Here is a 22,707-nt window from a genome sequence, read left to right as displayed (position 1 = left end):
AGAAGTGACATTTGTGCACGTGGTTTGTGCTCACTCAGATCCCTCAGGCTTTGTCTGAGTCTTTCAGAGGTCAGTGGGGATCCTTGGAGATATTTCGTAACAGCTCATGAACTCCCGGGAACTGCCAAGTTCAGGGGTCATTTACTGGGCAATGCCATGTGTTCTGCCTGCTGCAACCATTACTGCACCCTCTCTGAGTGCACCTGTGGCTCCACAGTGGAAAGCCTCAGAGGCCTCTAGGGGGGATGCTTCCTTGGCTGTGACAAAGTCAAGAAATGCCTACTTCCCTTTTGTGACAATTTGTTAGAAGGGTCATAACATTCTGTGTTTTGACCTTTTTTTGGGTGTTTTTTTGTTTTGTTTTGTTTTTAGTGAATCCAGTCTTTCAGTTTTTGTTAATTTATGAATAATTCATTAGCTCTCCACTGAACTTATGTGGAGTTAGGAGACAAATGAGAATAATAAACACAGTTACACGTTCAAAATAACCATTTTTTGTTCCATTGAGGCTTGGTTTCCTGTCAGTCCAGTGTTTTCTCGGGGTTGAGTTCTCCCAAGTTCTCCCACTGAGTCGGCCTGCAAAGGCCAGCAGGCTGGCACCACAGTCATCTTCCAGACATGTCCACACACGGCTGCACAGTCAGGCTGGGATGCCCAGCTTCCAGGAACAGTTATTAGGGATCATAACAAAAGAGGAGCTAATTTGGCCAAGATCATCTAGTTCATTAGTTCAAAATTAATTGTTCTCTAGAAAAATTAAGACTATTCCAAACCTCCTGATACCTTTTCTGTGTGTGTGCATGTGCTCTTGCGTGCGTGTGTTTTTAGAGCCCCACTCACATGTGGAGTGACATATGGAGGTTCCCAGGCTAGGGATCTAATTCTGAGCTGTAGCTTCTGGCCTGCACCACAGCACAGTAACGTGGGATCCGAGCTGCATCTGTGACCTACACCAGAGCTCATGGCAATGCCAGATCCTTAACCCACTGATCAAGGCTGGGGATCAAACCCACATCTTCATAGATAATAGCTGGGTTTGTTACCACTGAACCACAGTGGGAATTCCCAGTCCTCCCAATACCTTGACAAGTACTTTTTCCACTTCTGATTTCTGCTTGTCCTTATCAAGGTAGTGATATACTAAAATTACCAAAAGAAGACGATATGTTTAGAAAACTACAAGTAACATTATATACCTCATACGTATGTCTGCAGAATTTAATTCAAATGTGTCCTCTTGGGGATCCTAAAGGGATGGGGTGGGGAGAAGTTTGGAGTTTGGGATTAACAGATACACAAAAAGCACTGTTGTAGATAAACAACAAGGAGTTACTGCATAGCACAGGGAACTGTATTCAATATCTTCTAATAAACTATAGTGGAAAAGAATCTGCAAAAGATATATATAATCTTTTATGTATAACAGTGCTGGATCCTTAACCCACTGAGTAAGACCAGGGATGGGACTGACATCCTTATGGATACCAGTTGTATTCCTTACCACTGAGCCACCATGGGAACTCCTAAATATCTTTCTTATGTATCTATGTATCTGGATGACAGAAGCTTTAAATAATGAGCATTCAAACCCATTTAAATAAACAAATCAACTGTTTCGAAGAAAACGAACCATTGTAGCCTCCACTGTCTTAAAAATAAAAGAGCGTGTTTTTCAAGATGAAATACATATTTTTTCAATACCCAAATGTAAGTCTACCTGAGAAATGGGAAGCCTCAGTTTTGTGTTCTTAACTTCACTGCCATTTTTTCAGGTTGGCCTCAACCTTGATCCTGCCCTGTCTTTGGCCTTCCCAGCCTGGTCTTCGTAAAGAATTCTGCTAAGTCATCTTATGACATATGACATTTGACTGACTTCCTCATGTATATGACCTTGCCCCCTGCCCCCCTTAGCAAGAGTCTTGTTGGGTCAGTTTAGCAAGAATTTCCCCCCGCCCTTGATATCTTCTTTTAGTGATTTTCCATCCCCTGATCCCCTCATTCTGCTCCTTGGCTATAAATTCCCACTTGTCCTTGGTGTATTTGGACTAGAATCCAAGCTCTCTCCCCTATTGCAAGCCCCAATTTCGATGGCCTTGAATAAAGGCTTCCTTACTATTTTGACAATGTCAGAATCAGTGTTTTTTAAAAATAGGACAGAGGAGAGCATGCAGACTCAACGCATCTCATCTCCCCAGCCAACCAGTGCAAAGGATGCTACGTTAACTTCCTAAATACAGATGCCAGCTGGGATGACAGGAGGGGGTAAACCTTGAGTTCAAGAAAAATGAACCCAAAGAGCCTTGGAACTGAGGAGGACCCTATGGAGCCTTCCCAGGGCAGGCCTCTCTCCCATATCTTCTGCTTTACCTCCTCTCTGAAGTACACCTAGGTCATAGTATCTGATGCACACTCTGGAGTTATTTTACAGAGGCTAAAACTGTCATCAAATGGCAGAAACTAACCACTCGATGACCAGGGGCATATAGCCCTGGACCTACTGGAGCCTAAGGATTGGTAAGCTTAACCCTGTGACCCTGCCCTGTTACCTCACCACCAGCCAATCAGAGAATCAGCACAAGCTGATTACTAACTCTGATGTCCCCTCCCTCACCTGGCTTTTAAAAGGCTTTATAGGAGTTCCCTTTGTGGCTTGGTGGGTTCGGAACCCGACTAGTATCCATGAGGATGTGGGTGTAATCCTTGGACTCGCTCAGTGGGTTAATGATCTGGTGTTGCCATGAGCTGTGGCGTAGATCACAGGTGCAGCTAGGATCTGACATTGCTGTGGTTGTGCCCTAGCCTGGGAACTTCCATATGCTGCAGGTGCAGCCCTAAAAAGAAAAGAGAGAGAGAGAGGAAAGCCTTTACAATTTTGGTTTGGGGAGTTCAGGCTTTTTGGGGGACGCAAGTCTCGTGTCTCCTAGCATGGCCAGCAATTAACCTTTCTCTGAAGTTTTGTTTTGTTTGGTCTTTACAGTGCATCAAGCATGTGAACTTGTGCTAAGAGCCTTAGGAGTAAACCCCAAGAGTTAATGTTGAGATAGTACCAGCAAGTATCTCTGTTTGTAATGAAAATTGGAACTGGTAAAGCCAAATTCACGTATAGAAAAGCAGAGAAAATCATATGGCTTTGTATATCTCAGCAGCTTTATTTCATTTAAGAACCATGTGTTTCTGAAAAATAGCACCTCTGGGATAATTTAATTTTTTTGACCCCAGAAAAATAAAATGTACTTTTTGCAGAGACGGATTACTGGCTATGAAGAGAGCTACTCCCCTTCTCACACTAAGTCTCTCTACTTCATGGGGAGTCAGGGCGGTTTCTCAAACGTAGTTATTTCTAGGAGTCCTTTCCATTAAGCGTTTCTCATTTATTAAAAAAATGAGACACTTAACAGCCTCAGGTAGTCTATGCTTCTCCACCACATAATTTGCATATACTTAATCAGTGCCTTATTTCTCATTTTTCAAAAATCCGATCCAAATGCATATCTGGGTTTATGAGCTCTCCAACTAATAGCCAGAGAGCTCTGTCATACACACTCTAGCTCTCTGCAAAGTGTTGTGAGCTAGTGGTCATCAGGCAGCACATGTCACCTTGACAAATTACTAAATCCAGAGAGGCTTTTCTCCCAACGATAAGCACTTTTCAGATCATGTTGCTTTTGAGTTTTTTTTTTTTTTTCTTTTTAGAGCTGCACCCGTGGCATATGGAAGTTCCCAGGCTAAGGGTTGATTTGGAGCTACAGCTGCCGGCCCCTGCTACAGTCACAACAATGCCAAATCCCAGCTGCATCTGTGACCTACACCACGGCTCATAGCAACCTTGGATTCTTAACCCACTGAGTGAGGCCAGGGATTGAACGTGCAACCTCCTGGTTACTAGCTGGATTTGCTTCTGCTGCACCACAACAGGAACTCCTGATTTTAAGGTTTTTTTCCCCCTTTGTTTTTATTTTTGTATTTATTTTTGTATTTTTAGGGCTGCTCTCACGGCATATGGAGGTTCCCAGGCTAGGGGTCTAATCTGAGCTGTAGTCACCGGCCTGCACCACAGCCATAGCAACTTGGGATCCGAGCCGTGTCTGCAACCCACACCACAGCTCACGGCAATGCCGGATCCTTAACCCACTGAGCAAGGGCAGGGACCGAACCCTCAACCTCATGGTTCCTAGTTGGATTCATTTCCACTGCACCACAACGGGAACTTCTGCTTTTATGTTTTTTTCCCCCTTTGTTTTTTATAGAAGAGGGAGAAGGGAGAAAAGATAATCATGTACCTTGCTTGGTCTGATTTAGTTCTAAGCCAATAGCTTTCCGTGGTACAGAGAGTATTATTCCCCTTGCAGCTCTGAGGCTGATGGATTTCTGGAAGGCCAGGAAACAAGCATGCTAAGGAATTCTGCCTCACTTTGGAGGCATTTTTCTCTCGAAGGACGATGGTAATATTTCAAAAAATTAAGGAATGAAATGGTATGTCTTTAATATATTTATTACTATCTTTTGCATATTGTGGAGGCTAGCTCTCTTATATTCTAACCTATTTTCTGAGACTTTCTGTATGCAATTCGTCAGTGTTTATTTATAGTTACAAACATTCTTTCTTTGGAAAAGGCCTCTTTGTACTAGAATCTGAAGGGAAAAAAAAGAGTTTAAGTTGGGCTTATTTAAAAATAATCTGTATGAATCAACATATGTGGAACAATGTGTCATTGAATATTCTTTATTTTCTCACATAGAGGCAGAAAATCAAGGGAAACTCTGAGGCCATGGAAATACCTTCAACTTGAGATGCAGTCAAGGACAAGGCCCCTTGCACTGTTATGAAATTCAACTGAACACCTAAAAAAAAATCACTCCCGAATTGGAAACTCACTTAAATAATCTAAGCTCTTAAATTTTATTTGGCATTAATTATTTGACTAATTCAGTTGACAGCATTTTAAGCTGTACATATCATTCAAGTTCAAAGTCATGTTTCATTTCTAGCTTTCTAGTGCTGGATGGATTCCTTTTCCCATATTTCATCTATGATGGAGCCTGGAGATGGTGTTGGAATTCTACCAGCTACCGTGCTTTTCACCCATGACTTTTCATCCTTCAAGAAAAATCTTTCCCTCTCTTGAGGCTCCTACCCTTGGATTTTATCACCTTCCTTGGTGTCATTCAAGTCCGCTCAACTCCTGGTCTTTCTTGGTCTCTGTTTTCCATGTTATCCCCTCAAACCATGTAATGAATGACTTTGGCATCCATGGCATTAATAATCCATCAAGCTGGCTTCAAGTTTCCCTGATATTCTTACCTTAAATAGTTATATCTAGGAGTTCCCATCATGGCTCAGTGGTTAACAAATCTGACTAGGAACCATGAGGTTGCAGGTTCAATCCCTGGCCTTGCTCAGTGGGTTAAAGATCCAGTGTTGCCATGAGCTGTGGTGTAGGTTGCAGATGTGGCTCAGATCCTGCGTTGCTGTGGCTCTGGTGTAGGCCGGTAGCTACAGCTCTGATTCGACCCCTAGCCTGGGAACCTCCATATGCTGGGGGAGCAGCCCAAGAAATGGCAAAAAGACAAAAAAAAAATTATATCTGGACTGAAGAGATCTATAACTATGGGCACACCTGTGCTCTTATGTCTACAACTGTTCCACCTCTGGAATTCTAAATGCCATGTACTCCAATCTCCACACTCACCCTCTGCCTTTGACCTCATTGAAATTCTTGACTCAACCATTTCATTCCAGTGTCCTTCATTTCCTTGCCTTTCTGGATCTCTTACTTAAGACTGCCTTCCACTACGGGAAATAGAGAATTGAACCAGTGCTTTATTTTAAATAAGTAGGTGCTTATTTTTCACATGTAATAGCAAGTTTAGAGGTCGGAGGTTACCACAGGGATTTTAGGGCTCCGTATTAATTTTCTAGGGCTGCCAAAAACAAAGTACCACAAATTGAGTGACCTGCAAAGCCTGGCATGCAGTTGTAGGAATGGATGAATGAACTCCTGTTTAGTGGAGTAGAAAAGTATACTGATTTAAAATTTAAAACAGGAATTCTTCCTGTGGTACAGTGGAAACGAATCTGACTAGCATCCATGAGGATGCGGGTTTGATTCCTGGCCTTGTTCAGTAGGTCAGGGATCCGGCGGGCTGTGAGCTGTGGTGTAAGTTGAAGATATGGCTTGGATCCTGCATTGCTGTGGCTGTGGTGTAGGCCGGCAGCTGGAGATCCAATTCGACCCTTAGCCTGGGAACTCCATATGCCATGGGTGCGGTCCTAAAAATAAAATAAAATAAAATAAAATAAAATAAAATAAAATAGTAAAATACAATACAATACAATAAATAATTTAAAAATTTAAAAACATAAAATTTACAATGTGGCTCAAGTATTGGCTTTACCAATCATCATCCATGTGACTATGGGCAAGTTACTTAAACTTTCTGACTCCCTGTCTTACAAGAATATGTTTGAGTTCTTATCTTGTGCTAACCTGTGCATTTAAGCCACAGGGTTCTCCCCATCTATTGTGAGCCTCTAGAGATACAATGTAGGTGAAAGCCCTTTGTAGTTTGTTAAGAGTTCTTCTAATGTCAGCTAGTGTAACTGCTGTGATCCAGGCTTAGACATTAACAAACAATGATGAAAATAAGAGCACTGATGAGAAACTTTTGGGCAACAGCCTGTATTTGCTGCTAATGAGAAAAAATGGCATGTATTTATTTTCATTAGCTGAGTAGTGTTTGTAATTCAAGGTTAATAGATATAGGGACTTGTTTTTTGTATATGCCTGAGCAGACAGGCATATTTGATTTAGTTTTCTTTTCAGAAATCAATAGATGAAAAGAAGTGAGAAATACCCCTGAAACACTAAATTACATTTGTTTGTTTGTTTACAGTTAACATCCAATTACCTTGTGATTCTCTTGTTTGGAAGTGTGCAAAATTCTCCCTTCTCTCTTCTTAACTCACTTCAGCAGACATACTCCATCAGAGCCAATTTGCCTTGGATCCTGGCCATGAGAGCATGCATTTATATATTTCATATGGTATTTGGTGTTTCATTTCTCAGGCTGATGGCCTAACATTCTGCCTTTTGTGCTGTTGGTAGAAGTGGCTTCCCTGTATGTTGCATGTCCTGTTGTTTTGTTTGCCCATGAGATTGTGATATTCTTCAAACCCTCTTCTGCAATCGAAGGTAGAACCTCTCCATGCTTGAATAAATTCTTTTTTTTTTTTTTGCAAATTTTGAGGTAGGCAGGAAGTATTTACCTGAGGTCTGTTAATTTCCATTTTTCCTCCTGTTGAGCTCCCCTCTCCTAATTAGCCCCACTCATCCTCTTCCCACGCCAAGTGTTCTGTACCCTTATTCACTTCACTCTCTTCCAAAGCCTTTTCCAATGGAGGAGACAGAGAGAAAGCCCTTGTTGTAGTTTGAATTATTGTCTTTCTTCCCAAATTCCTGTGCTGAAGCCCTAGCCCCTGGTATCTCAATATGAGTGTCTTTGGAGATAAGGTATTTAAAGAAGGATTGAGTTCAAACGAGGCCATTAGATTGAGTCCTAATCCAGTCACTGGTGTCTCTATAAGAAAAGAAAATTTGGACACGCCGAGAGTCACCAGCGATACGAATGCACAGAGAACAGACTATGTGGAGTCACAGTGAGAAGATGGCCCTGTGTAAGCCAGGGAGGGAGGCCTCAGGACAAACCAACCTTGCTGACACCTTGATCTTGGACTTCTAGCCTCCAGAACTGTGAGAAAATAAAGTTCTGTAGTTTAAGTCATCCTGTGGTCTGTGGTATTTTGTCATATCAGCCCTCCTAAGCTGATATAGCCCTGAAGTAGGACACATCTGACATCCTGTGTGGTTGGAGAGTGATGGTTAAGGAGGCTGGAGAAGAAGATAAGAGCCAGGGCCTTTGTTAGACCATGTATTATGAGGAATGGGGAGCCACTTTCTGTGTAAATAAGGAATTAGTTGGCTCAGATTTATACTTTAAACTCATCACTTAGGCATGAATGGATTGAATGGAGGTGATAAATATAGGAGGAGACCAGCTGAGGGCTGGGTTTACTGCTGCCTTGGCAAAGACTATGATCTAACCTAGAAAAAAGGACACATTTGAGAAGTACGAAGGAGAAAGATCACAGATCGGTCCTTTATTGCTTCATAGCAATCATCTCCCAAATTTAGTGACTTAAAACAGCACACATTTATTGTCTCATAGGTTTTGTGGGTTGGAAATTCCTGAGCAGCTTAGTTGGGTGGGTCTAATTTAGAGTCTCACGAGATTGCGGTTAGGATGTTGAATGGGGGAGTTCCCGTGGTGGCTCAGTAGGTTAAGAACCAGACATAGGGACTGTGACGTCGGATGTGGGTTTGCTCCCTGGCCTCACTCAGTGGGTTAAGGATCTGGCATTGCAACAACCTGAGGCGTAGGTCACAGATGTAGCTTGGATCTGGTGTTGCCTTGGCTGTGGTGTAGACTACAGTTGCAAGCTCCTCTTTGACCCCGAGTCTGAGAACTTCCATCTGCCACAGATGAGGCCATAAAAAGAAAAAAAAATATGTTGACTGAGGCTGTGGTCACCTGAAACTTGACTGGGGCTGGAAGACCCATTTTCAAGATGACTCACGTGGTCTCTGTCAGGAGGCTTGAGATTGTCAGAGGCTTCGTTTCCACATCTCTTGGACCAGGGCATAGGGTCAGCTTAAGGGTTTTCAAAGCGTGGCCATTGACCTTCTCTAGATGCAGGCATTGAGGAGGTACCATTACTAAAGGGTTATGATGCCTTAATGACCTGGACACATCCGGTGACTCCCACTGTTTTTCATTCAGGAGAAATGAGACAGTCCCCGAGTCCCATCTACACTGGAAGATGTGGAATCGGGTTCCATCTTTTGAAAGGAGGAATGTGAACATGTTTTATAATGATCACAGGCAGGATGCTGTTGCTTGGGATAGTACGGCGGCTGCAGGATAAAGTGGGGGAGGAGAAGATAAACTTAAGGACTAGAGTTACTAGAACTTGGTCATAAAGAATGTTGTAAATGAGAGAGATGGGATGTGTATTTGGATGTATCTGGGTTTCTGGCTTGAGCAGAAGGTTAAATTCTGGTGCCATGAAGAGAAATGGTAACTAAAAAAGAAGAGCAGTGCAGTTCAATGGTGTGACAGTGGGTGCGAGGAAGGGGGAGGCTGGATTTTGCTGGGAACAGAATTGGTGGAACATCGGTGCAGGTGTCCAGCCAGCATTTGTTTATATCAGTCTGGCCTGGACATCTGCATTTGGGAAGCTAGTGCCATTCAAAGGGTAATGAGGTCTGAGGGCCGTTTCGTTCACCAGGGATTGCTCCGGGCGGAGGAAGAACCACAGGTAGAAGACGGCACCTAGGGAGACACCAGTGTCTAGGGGATAACCACGGGAGACACAAATAACCACTCTGGTGACAAGAGAGTGAAAAGAGAAAGTTTCAGCATGGAGACGGTGGTCCTCTTTTCAAAGTATTGAAATTTGGCAGCTGTGTAAAGAGGTGCTTTTTCCTGCACAGGCATCTCCCCAGAATTCTCATAGTCATGCTGTGGAGAAGGCTCGGTGTCCTTTCCTGGCTCTTAATCCTGATTCTACTTGACTTCAGCATTGTACTGCCTCCCTCTAAGAAAGCTTATCAATACCCTTTTTTTGGCAAAACTGTGTGAGTTCCCAATGCTTGTCCTCAGAGGCGACTCTCCTGCCCAAGGCTTTGGTCCTGCCTTCCGAGTTGAACAATCTGGTAACTTGTTATTCTTTAAGTCAAGGTAATGTTAGTACTCTCACAACACTTGTCTCTTTAAGATTTCATTTTAAAACTTTTCCTTTGGAGATGATCATTTATATCTGTAATATTATAAATGCTTCTATATGTCTATATGTTATAAGCTATGTATTATAACCCATAGCATTATTTATTTTCATTCTGTTGTACATAAATCAGAGTGGCTCTCTGAATAATATATATTATATATAATATATAATATTATATACACTTGTGTATGTGATATTTGCAATTCTTCATTGGTTCCTACCCTTTTAAAGGACTTGTAGAATCTTAGAGTTGGAGAGAACTTCAGGTATCAGCTTTCTTCTGGTTTAGGAATCTTTTAAAAAATATTCCTGACTAGATCATTTGGGTTGTTAAAGGCTTTCAGGAGCTCATTGCATTCAGGCAGCCTGTCCATTCTTGGTCAGACCTACGGTAAATTTTTTTTTTTTTTTTTTTTTTTAAAGGCTGCACCTGTGGCATACGAAAGTTCCCAGGCTAGTGGTTGAATTGGAGCTATAGCTGCTGGCCATAGCCACAGCAACTCGGGATCTGAGCTGCATCTGCAACCTACACCACAGCTCATGGCAACTGCGACCTGCACCACAGCTCACCGCAAAGCTGGATCCCCAACCCACTGAGAGAGGCCAGGGATGGAATCCGCATCCTCATGGACACTAGTCAGGTTTCTGAACATCTGAGCCACAATGGGAACTCCCAGACCCATGGTCATTTTTGAACATGGCCTTGACTAGCCCAGAGTGTGCCTTCGTGAGAATTAGAAACGGCACTGCCCTTGGGACTGTGCAAGGTTGGGCAGGCTGGAGGTACCCACGTGAGGAACTGTTCATCAGGAGGCTCCCCCGGGCTGTTCACATGGTGCGTGCAGAGTTGGCTGCCCTCTAGGCATCTTTGTGTGAAAATAAAGGTGAATTGAGTGAGACAGCGGCCTCGCCTCATCCTCTGAATTAACATCCACTTGTAGCACAGATTGCAGAGCTTGGGAGCTCTGGCTTTGTCCCCGCATCGATCTCCCTGTGACTTTCATGCGTTGCTTCCAGTTCTGTGAACTTGAGAGGATGAGGTAAATGCCAGTGCCTTTTTGATACAACAATCATTCGGTATTTGAAGAGAGAGAACTATCACACTGCTGCCGAAGGCTTCTCTTCAGGGAAACTCTCATTCTTTGGGGAAAGGACCTGCTTTTGAGACTCTGATTCGTTCTCTCCCCTGAAGATGGAGGCTGTTTTTTTATCTCCTCTCTGATCAGAGCAAAACCCTCCATGTGTGTTCTGGTTCATGAGGTAGACATTTCCTTTAGCAGCACATTTACTGTATTGCTATGAATGAAGGCAAAGATAGATGCATTTATTTATTTATTTATTTATCTTTGCCCGCTGCATTACCCAATTGTCAGCTAAAACCTTCAGGCTCGAGGCGCTTCTCGTTATGTACAATTTAGTAGTTTCAATAACCAAAGAATTCAGGACTTTTTCTTTATCCCTGCTTTTTTTTTTTTTTTTTAACATCGTGTTTGCTTGTTATTCAACCGATGTTAGTATGCTTATCCTCAAATAGTGGGCCATCTACTCTTTGTGCATATTTTTCATGTTTTTATCATACAAGCACCAATATGAATAATCAATCCTTTTAATTTCCTTTGCATCATTTAGACTAAAGCCTCAGTTCGTTTTCATAGCGTTGGCACAGCGTGAGGCCACCTTGCGTTTTTTTCCTTTTTATGCATCTTTTGCTCCCAGAGCTGCGTTCATACATCAACTAGATTTTCCCGCCGCTTTTGGCTGGTGCCAGCAGTGGCATCACTGTGTCAGCTAGAGCGAAGCTTTCTGCGTGTACCAAGCATCTTACGAGCAGCTCTACATCTCTTGGGAAACTCCAAGTGCATTAGAGTGTGGCACACGCTTTTCTCAGAGACAGGACAAGGAAGCCGGGAAGCAACCCTTGACACGGAGGGGCATTGCCTCGTGGCCACTCTACCTTGCTTGGTGACACTTCCTGTTTAGCTACTAAATAGAAGAGCTCAAACATATCAAATTAAAGTGTTTGATTTTACCCCAGGAGACATGGCTCCTTGTGACCTAGCGAAACAAGTTTATGGGTTGGCACGAACTGTTTCGCTGCTTCCAAGGAAACTAATACATTTGAAAAGATTCAGTGGTGAGGCCCATGTGTGAAGAGAGTTTTAGGGAAATGCAAAGCAAAGTGGATGAGAGGTCCTAAACCTGAGGTCCCTTGAAAGACATCAGATCCTCCATGGCTTGATCTAAGGGACGATGACCATCTTTTTTTTTTTGTGTTTAGTTGGTAAAGCCCCATCTCCCTAGCAGGGTAGGCAAGCATTTAAGGCTAGAAGTGGAGTCCCCTCTCCCCTGGCTTAGTCTCCTTGGGTTTGCCCTGTTCTAGGCTGCCATCTGGTGGTCATGAAGGATCAACCAGTTACCCCGTCAGGGAAAAATTCCACCAAAGCAAAGGCATGGCCATTTTGTGGTTAGCTCTTGCCAGTAAATATGCCACAGGATTATTTATTTTCATTTTCTCGTGTGCATAAATCAGAGTGGCAGTCTGAACTTGACCACACTTATCACAGTCTTTAAAAATACTTCAAGTATTTTGACCTAGTGCTACCATTTTCAAAAATATATTTCAAAGAAAGGCATGCAGACAGATTTATGTGTCAGCATGTTCCACCAAGTGTAATTTATAATGGCAATTTTGGAACTAATCCAAATGTTCAAAAATCAGGATTGTTAAAATTAGAGTGTTTCATTCCATGGTGCGCTCATACTTTAGAGTAACGTTTAAAGACATGGGAAAATGTTTATGATAGATTATGAAGTGAACAAAACCAATGAAAACTCCACGATCCTGGTTTTGCTTTTCTGAATATTTCCTCCTTTCAAAGTCATGAAAATGTAATACTTTTGGAAGCAGAAAGCCAAAAAAAAATCATAGCAAATATATAAATATGGTTACATGCACAGCAGTGTATCTGTACCAACTTTTTTCAAAGTAACAAGTCCTTTAAGATATCTCTCCTGAAACTTTGTTCAGTAAACATGTTCCTATAGAAAAATCGGTGCAAAAGGTCATGAACAATTGCCTCACTGTTCTGATGATCTTAAGTAATAATCCAGGAAGCTTGAGCCTGCAGCTGCCACTTGAAGTTTGCTAATGGGTCTCGTGGTGGAGACAAAAAGCATGTTATTTCTTGCATGACCCTTGACTCATTAACTTGTTCTAAGGCTTATATTTTGCTTCTAGGGGTTGTTGGTGGGGCTGTGGAAGAAGATGCTGTTTAAATCACTGTGCAGCGTGTGCCATCACCGGGGCTCAGTTTTATAATTGGACAGAGTCCATTTAAAGCTTTTTCGAGATGTAGCTTTGAGATTTTTCTCTGTACCCTGCACAGGTATAAATAGACTGCTTTGCTGGCTTCGCTGGGAGATTTGCCCAGAAAGAGAAGGTTAAAGGGATCTCACAGGTTTTCTTAAATAGGAGCATCTGCCCTTGGCTCTTGGGAGCAGCCACGGGGCGAGCCAAAGCCACCTAGGTGTCCCTTTCATGGGGTTTTACATTTCATAGCTGTTTGCTTAATAAACTCGGGCGCAATTTCCACATACATGGTTAACATGCTCTCAGGCACCAGGTGGCAGGTCCAAGAAGAGGAAGATCATTTTCAGAGCTCCCCGCTGGCTCAATAAACACTTTCCAGTTCTCCTAATGAGATGGTGAACCTCTTTTTATCATTTAGCCCTGGGCTCAACAAACCTCTCATGGATGTTACCGGAGCAGTTTATAATTTCCACTTTTATTAGTGTCAACACCATTGCTGTTAGATTGACAAACAGGAATTCAACTAATCCTTCAGCTTTACAGTTGGAAATAGATCCCCTTCTGTATCTTTTACTGCATGAATTCTGCTAAATTCCTGGCTGGGCATAGCCAGTGTTGCTACGTAGTCATTTTCAAAGAAATAGGAGTGAAATCTGAGTGTTGTACATTAACCTATGTGTGTTTTTAAAACAGGTGCCAAGATAAATTGACTTATTCCTCTGACTGCTGTCTCACTTGGCTGGAAATATGAGTGTGTGCAGTAGACTATGGTTAAGTGAATGTAAAACATTTTAAGTTATCGAGTAGTTCTTCCTCTCCCGTTGGTCACGTTTCAGGAAGGAATTCAATAACTACCCATTGGCTGCTTTTCTGTATTGGTGGTGTTTTCTTTTCTCTAAGTAAAACATTCTCAAAATAACATTCCCTGGGAGATAGGATTCAATGCACACATATTCACTTTATCCATAGCCCTTTGTATATAACACAAGTCATGTTCTAATGTCATCAAGATTTTTAAGATAAAGTGGATGGAGGAGATTAGTGCCAAAGTTACAGAAAATCAAGGACAGAGAATTTGCTTTTCAAAGTTAGACCTTTTTTTTTGCGTGTGTGTGTCTCTTTGCCTTTTCTAGGGCCACTTCCTGCAGCATGTGGAGGTTCCCAGTTTAGGGGTCCAATCAGAGCTGCAGCTACTGGCCTACGCCAGAGCCACAGCAACGTGGGGATCTGAGCCGAGTCTGCGACCTACACCACAGCTCATGGCAACACTGGATCCTTAACCCACTGAGCAAGGCCAGCGATTGAACCCTCGACCTCATGGTTCCTAGTCAGATTCATTAATCACTGCGCCACGATAGGAACTCCGAAGGTTAGACATTTCTAAAGTCTCATGTGTTTTAACTTTATGTAAAATTTTAACCTTTAAGAAATTGTTCTCACTATTCCTTCTGCTTAATGCATTTGGCTACTTTCTGAGATTTATCATTCATCTGAACTTTAGGGGAAAAAAAATCTTCCCTTCTTTTTTGGGTCAAGGAAGATGAAGGAAAAAAACAATCTTTTGCTTAAGTGTGTTGAGTCTAAATAGTTAGCCTAGAATTTCAGATATTAGAACTCCATGGTTTAGATGTCAAGAACAAACTACATGTCATTAGGTCTATTTCTAAGCTTTATAAATTGGGGAATAAAGTGAGAAGAAAAGAATATAGACTCATCAAATATGTTAACATAATATTAGTTCTAATTTATTGAGTCCCTACTACAGCTTGTTTTTTCAGAGCATGGAATATATAATATATATATATATATATATCATCTAGGAGTTCCCACTGTGGCACAGTTGGGTTAAGAATCTGACTGCAGGAGTTCCCGTCATGGTGCAGTGGAAACAAATCTGACTAGGAACCATGAGGTTGCAGGTTTGATCCTTGGCCTTGCTCAGTGAGTTAAGGATCTGGTGTTGCCGTGAGCTGTGGTGTAGGTCCTAGACGTGGCTTGGATCTGGTGTTGCTGTGGCTGTGGCCTCAGCTGGCAGCCGCAGCTCTGATTAGTCTCCTAACCTGGGAACTTCCATATGCTGCAGGTGCAGCCCTGAAAAAAAAAGACAATTAAAAAAAAAAAAAAGAATCTAGCTGCAGTGACTTGGTTCTCTGTGAGGAACAGGTTCGATTCCTGGCCTGTGGCAGTGGATTAAAGGATTCAGTGTTGGTGCAGCTGAGGCATAGCTTGCAGATGCAGCTTGGATTCAGTCCTTGGCCTGGGAACTTCCATATGCCATGGATGGGGCCATAAAAATTTTATATATAAAGTTATATATATATATATATATATGTGTGTGTGTGTGTGTGTGTGTGTGTGTGTGTGTATGATTTAATCATCTAAAGTAGTCCATTGCCCAACTTTTCCTTATCAGTCTAGTTTACAGCACTATCCAATAAAACTTTCTGTGATGATGGAGAAATTCTGCATCTGAGTTGTCCAGGATGGTAGCCACTAGCTGCACATGGCAAGGGAGGACTCAAAATGTGACTGCTGCGATCAAGAAGCTGAATTTTTAGTTTTAGTTAATTTTAATCAATTTAACTTACTTAAATAGCCACCTGTGGCTACTCTATCTGAGTAGAGTAGCCCTGGTCTACAACTGCTTGTATTATCCTCATGGTACTCAGCCCAAACTGCAATCGCCTTTTAAATTTTATTTCTTTCCCTGGTAGTTGTGTACCTTTTCTTCACTGGGTTGTAAGGCCCCTGGGAGACCTGGTCTATCTCTTTCTCAGCTGTTATCTTTACTACCGAGAATAGAGAATTGAGCAAAGTATGCACTGGTATTCAAATTAGTCATTAAAACATTCAAGGATGTTATTGTTGTGCACCTTGCATAGGTGATCAGGAGCAAAGAGGGAACATACCTTGTGATAGGTGGCAGGGATCTGAACTCTGGACTGACTCAATCTCAGAGTCCTTCCCTTTTACCAATTAGCCAATCATGGCTTCACTTGAGGCTCCAGAAAGACGAGCCCCAAGCATGGAAACTGTATCGGTTGAATTAACACAGAAAACCTAGTAGGCCATCACTGGCTTTGGTTGTTGGTATTCTGGCCAGAAATCTTTCAGGCATTTGGGTTAAGGCACTATCCCAGGAGCATATATATTTACAATTGAGGAATCATATATATGTTTTTTAGGGCTGCACCTGAAGCATATGGAGGTTGCCAGGCTAAGGGTTGATTTGGAGCTGTAGCTGCCGGCCTCACCATAGCTACAGCAACATGGGATCTGAGCTGTGTCTGCAACCTACACCACAGCTCAGGGCAAGCTGGATCCTTAACCTACTAAGCGATGCCAGGGATTGATGCATCCTCATGGATACTAGTCAGGTTCTTAACTCACTGGGCCATAACAGGAACTCCATAATATTTTTAATCTAGAATGTCCCAGACTGTTCATACCTCTTAAAAATTCTGGCACTCCTTGAGATGTTACGAATTACTCTACTCTGTGGAGGTAAAAGTTCTGGAAATGTGTTTACTACATCCGTGTGAGAGATACATACAATACATTTTCTCAGCTGTACTTGTTGTACCGAGATGCTACACTTAAGAAAAAAGTGAGTCAAAAGTTTAAAGAAGCTACATGTCTGAACCCCAGAGGCTGGCCTGCACATTGATACACACTGAGGATTTATTACAATTGACTTTCAGGGTAACCCCTAGGCTGTCAACATGCTATTTCTGTTTTGTGTCCTCTGATATGGTAAACTTAACAACCACACATTTATTTGTGATCTTATCTTGTTTACTTTTTGGTAAACACTTGTACTATACAAATGTTTTTCTTATGTATCTATGGCTGGAAGAGAGAAGCTTTAAATAAAGAGCATGCAAACCCATGTAAATAAACGTGTCGACTCTTTCTAAGAAGAACCATTGTAGCCTCCAGTTCCTGAAAAATCAAACAGTGTGCTTTTCAAGATGAAATATATACTTTGTCAATGTCCAAATGTAAGTCTACTTGAGTATTGGGAAGCCTCTGTTGTATGTTCTTATCTTTGCTACCATACACCTGTGCAAGACAAGATTTTCCAAGGATGTTGTAATAAAGGATTAGACAAATAAAGGAATAGACTTAAGATTAAGTCTGATACCCGGTCTGACATGGCAACATATTCCTAATATGAAGCAATATATAACTGACGCAAAACACTGTATTCACTTAAAAAAAGGCAAAAATGTAGTTAATATTGTCTTAACTTGCATATGCACTTTTTTGTTAACAGAATCAACATTACTGTATTTCACTGCTGTTTTTTCTTTGTTCTGTTACAAAGAATAAAGAAATGCAGAGTTCCCGTTGTGGCTCAGTGGTTAAGGAATCCGACTAGGAACCATGAGGTTTCGGGTTCAATCCCTGGCCTTGCTCAGTGGGTTAAGGATCCGGCATTGCCATGAGCTGTGCTGTAGGTTGCAGACGTGGCTCAGATCTCGAGTTGCTGTGGCTCTGGCGTAGGCTGGTGGCTGCAGCTCTGATTAGACCCCTAGCCTGGGAACCTCCATATGCCGGGGGGGAGGGGGTGGCTCAAGAAATGGCAGAAAGACAAAAAAAAAAAAAAGAATACAGAAATGTACATGAACTGATTGTACTCACTTTGCGAAGGAAATAATGAAACTGTTGACCGTTTTTTGCCCATCTTTTAAATTGAAGTGTATGTTACATCTTACAAACTCCTTTTGACATTTCGTCCATGTGTTAAAAGTTTCAAGGTGCCTTATAGTCAAATACATTTAAGAAACTGCATTAGCCCTTTCACACCTTGAAGTTCAGCAATCCAGGTTCATCTTTTGGCCAGTGTTCTCTCATCAGGGAGCTTGACTCCACAAACCAGGATGAGTCCATTGGGACTGAGAGCCAGAGGACATCGACTGGCAAGTATTGATGAGAGGGGACAGTTCTTGGTGACATTTCCCAGTGGGCACCAGGGATGCCAAGAGGGCAGCATGAGGGCACTTGAGGGAGAGCTGGAAAGAAAGCTCAGCCTATGTCCTAATCCCTCCGATGAGGCAGCAGGGGCCAGATCAAGGCTTGGGGGGTCCTTGGATGCTGATGTGGAGTACATTGCACAAGCAAAAGTTCGCCAAGAGTGTCTTTATGGCTGGAGGCGACTCTCAGTCAAAGCTCTTACAGTGCGTGATGAGTCAGGCAAGAAAAACCAAGAAGATTTGATAAGGTCAAAGGTAAGCGCAGACCCCCAATTGAAGAAAGCCAAATGTGTGAGGCAATTCAACGTCATAAGAGCAAGGTTAGAAATAAAGCAACTCCAGAGTTCCTGTTGTGGCTCAGTGGTTAACGAATCCGACTAGGAACCATGAGGTTGTGGGTTTGATCCCTGCCCTTGCTCAGTGGGTTAAGGATCCAGTGTTGCCATGAGTTGTGGTGTAGGTCTCAGACGCGGCTTGGATACCAAGTTGCTGTGGCTCTAGTGTAGGCTGATGGCTACAGCTCCAATTCAACCCCTGGCCTGGGAACCTCCATATGCCGCGGGAGCGGCTCAAGAAATGGCAAAAAAAAAAAAAAAAAAAAAAGTTGGTGGATACATAGGGTTGATAAGTACCATTTTTTTCTTTTATTTTTTCTTTTTAAAATTAAACTCCTTTTGTATTCATTTATTTAAATTGCATTTCTATTAACTTGTTTTTGCAAAGCATTGGTCAGAATATTGCTTTTATTTATTTATTTTTTAATTGTATTTTTTTTTTATTAGAGTTGATTTACAGCATTGTGCCAATTTCTGCTGTATGGCAAAGTGACCCAGTCATACCTGTAGATACATTCTTTTTCTTATATTATCTTCCATTTTTTTCTTTCATTTATGTCAGGAGGTTCATGATTTAAAAGGACAGAATTAGCTGGGAAGGAATCACGTAAAAATGCGATGAGTAGTTTGCTAGAGACAAAATCTCTGGTGACTAAGGGAAAAGACTCGTTATATCAGACATTCGATTTTAGAACTTCTCATCTGTGGAAGGTCAGAGAACTCCACCTTTGAGTATGTAGGCGTGTGGAAAAAAATAAAGGGTATGTAAATTTTCGACTAACCCCTCAGTTGAGGAAATTCACTTGATCATTCATTCAGATGTTTTCAGATAGGCCAGCCTTCATATCTTTTCTGTCTTTGCGATTGTTTACCTAAATCGTTAGCTTGAATATTATCAGTGGTGTGACAGCCTTCAATTGTGGTCAAAAGGTACAAACCTTCAGCTTTAGGATAAATCAGTAGTAGGGGTGTCATGAACCACATGATAAATATGATTAATACCACCATATGTTATAGATGAGAATGGTTAAGAAAGTAAATCCTGAGAGTTCTCACCATAGGGAAGAAAAAATTGGCCTTAATTTTGTATCTGTATGAGCTTGTGGTAATCCTTTCATGATGCATGTTAATCAGATCATTACTCTGTACACCTTACACTTATACAGTGCAATATAGCAATTATAGCTCATTTTATCAGGAAAAAAAAAGATCGGGAGTTCCCGTTGTGGCTCAGTGGTTAATGAATCTGACTAGGAATCATAAGGTTGCGGGTTCGATCCCTGGCCTTGCTCAGTGGGTTGAGGATCTGGTGTTGTCGTGAGCTGTGGTGTAGGTTGCAGACTCGGCTCAGATCCCATGTTGCTGTGGCTCTGGCATAGGCCGACGGCTACGACTCCGATTCGATCCCTAGCCTGGGAATCTCCATATGCTAGGGGAGCGGCCCAAGAAATGGCAAAAAAAAAAAAAAAAGGAAGAAAAAAGATCAATTTGTTTTTTGTATGCCATATTTTGTGTGACTAAATTTTTAAAAACCATTTTTTTTTAAGGACACCTTTTTTTGGCTGCACCTACTGCATGAAGAATTTCCTGGGCCCAGCCTCAAACCTGCACCAAAACAGGGACAACACCGGATCCCTACTTCCAGGCCACCAGAGAACTCCTTTATTTTTTACTATTTTTAAAAAAATTTTATGGCCACACCCTTAGCATATGGAAGTCCCTGGATCAGGGATTGAATCTGAGCCACAGCTGTGACCTGCATTACAACTGCGGCAACGCCGGGTCCTTTAATCCACTGCTCAGGGCTGGGAATCAAACGCACAACTCAGCAGTGACCTAAGCAGCTGCGGTAGATTCTTAATCCATGGTGCCACAGAGGGAACTCTTACCAGATTTTTTTTTAATAAAATAACTCTTCTTCCCCTGTCCCATCTTTTCAAAAATAAACAAACACCACCAAAACTGAGTAATGCAAATTAAAGAGTCTTAGTAACTTTAAATTTTTTTTGTCTTTTTTTGCCACTCCTGCCACCTGCAGAAGTTCCTGAGCCAGGAATCAGACCTGTGCACTGCAGTGGCCTGAGGCACAACAGTGACAGCACTGGATCCTTACCCCCTGAGCCACCAGGGAACCCCTAGTGGCTTTCTAATGTGTCGGTTTGTCTAGGTTGAATGGTATTTCCCACAGTTTGATTTCCTTCATGCTGCTGCTTTGGGTGGCCTCTGGAGGGATTCCTGTGTGAGGCGTGGGGGGCAGAAAAGAGCCCTGAATTTGCAGCTCTTACATGGGGTCGCCGAGCTGCTGATTCACATCCTTGGTGGGGGCAGCATCTGGACCTGTAACTGCTTCCCCATCCCCCATATCTTCCGGAGGCTCCTCAGAATTTGAGGACAGGTATATAAACACAAACACGTGTTTAAATGTGTGATAAATGTCTGAGTTCTGTAGGACACCTTTGCACAGAAGTCAGAGGTAAAGGGTTCCAGTCTGTCCAGCTTGTACTTGTGATTCCAGCTCGCTCTTGCTTTTCCTTGTCTTACTTGCATCTTCTGTTCTGACCGACAGGTTAGACAGTCATAACCAATCCACATATGCATGTGTGTGTATAATTACACGTATGGAGATTATACACACATAAGTATGTATGGAGAACATACATACATAATTATATATACATATACATGTGTATATGTATATATTATTTTTCTTTCTTTCTTTTTTTTTTTTTAGTCTTTTTGCCATTTCTTGGGCCACTCCCGCGGCATATGGAAGTTCCCAGGCTAGGGGTCGAATCAGAGCTGTAGCCACTGGCCTACACCAGAGCCACAGCAACGCGGGATCCGAGCCGCGTCTGCATCCTACACCACAGCTCATGGCAACACTGGATCCTTAACCCACTGAACGAGGCCAGGGATCGAACCCGCAACCTCATGGTTCCTAGGTGGATTCGTTAACCATTGAGCCATGACGGGAACTCCGTCTTTCTTCTTTTTTTCTAGTGCTCTCCTTTTCTGATTGAGCCCTGACTGCTTCCTCAATGCCCATCCTAGGCTTTCCTCCAGAGATACCCATGGTTGCTAATGTTGTGCCACAATCTAACTTTTTCCTGTGGACATACCTGGACCTCACAGATCACACTGAACATGTGTCTCCTGTGTGCTGGAGCTTTCATGTGATTCAGAAAAAAGAATGGAGGCTCAGCCTGCTTATGCATCTCTTTTGAAGTGTCATTTTATTGCTATCAAGCTAGCCTTCTAATCCTCAGTTTTGTTTGTTGAGGTGACCGTGATTATTCCCTTTTCTCTTAGTGGTTAGTCTAATTATGGTTTTTTGTTTGTTTGTCTTGTCTTTTGTCTTTTACGGCTGCACGCGAGGCATATGGAGGTTCCCAGGCTAGGGGTTGAATCTGAGCTGCAGCTGCCGGCCTTCAATTGTGGTCAAAAGGTACAAACTTCCAGCTTTAGGATAAATCAGTAGTAAGGGTGTCATGAACCACATGATAAATATGATTAATAACTGCTGTATGTTATAGTTGAGAATGGTTGAGAAAGTAAATCCTGAGAGTTCTCATCATAGGGAATTAAAAATTGGATCCAAGCTGCCTCTGAGACCTATACCACAGCTCACGGCAATACTGGACCTTTAACCCACTAAGTAAGGCCAGAGATTGAACCCATGTCCTCATGGATGCTAGTCTGGTTCATTAACCACTGAGCCACAACAGGAACTCCTAATTATGACTTTCTGTTAATAACTTAAAGTTTCTCCTTCCTCACTTGAGTTATAGTTACTTTTGCAACTGCTGAATAATATAAGTCACATAGATTCAGAATGAGGATTAAAAAAAATAACACATGTTAGCTTTCTCTTTTTGCTTAGAGATTTATAGGGCTTTTTTAGGTCAAGGGTGGACATTCATAATTTTAGACCAGGAACAAACTGTCATTCATGTATTTCTCACTTTGATTTATATTGTTTTCAGTTTTATCAACCTCAGTGGAGTCCATTCTTTGGGTGCAACATAAAACCAAATGATTGAAAATCTAAGTTATGCAATGCAAAGTAACAGGTATTGTGAGAAGATGCAAGAAATTATAAGAAATAACCTCTATTTCTTTCTTTCTTCTTTTTTTCGGATGCACCTGCAGTACATGGAAGTTCCTGAGCCAAGGATCGAATTCAAGCTGCAGCTGCGACGTTTGCCACAGCTGCAACAATGCGGATCCTTAACCCGCCGTGCT

The sequence above is a fragment of the Sus scrofa genome, chromosome 8, assembly GCF_054392235.1.
Source record: "Sus scrofa isolate SSC_HxYL_T2T_F1_AM1 chromosome 8, Sscrofa_HxYL_maternal_Yorkshire_Landrace_v2.0, whole genome shotgun sequence".
Classification (NCBI taxonomy): domain Eukaryota; kingdom Metazoa; phylum Chordata; class Mammalia; order Artiodactyla; family Suidae; genus Sus; species Sus scrofa.
This window is presented reverse-complemented; position numbering follows the sequence as displayed.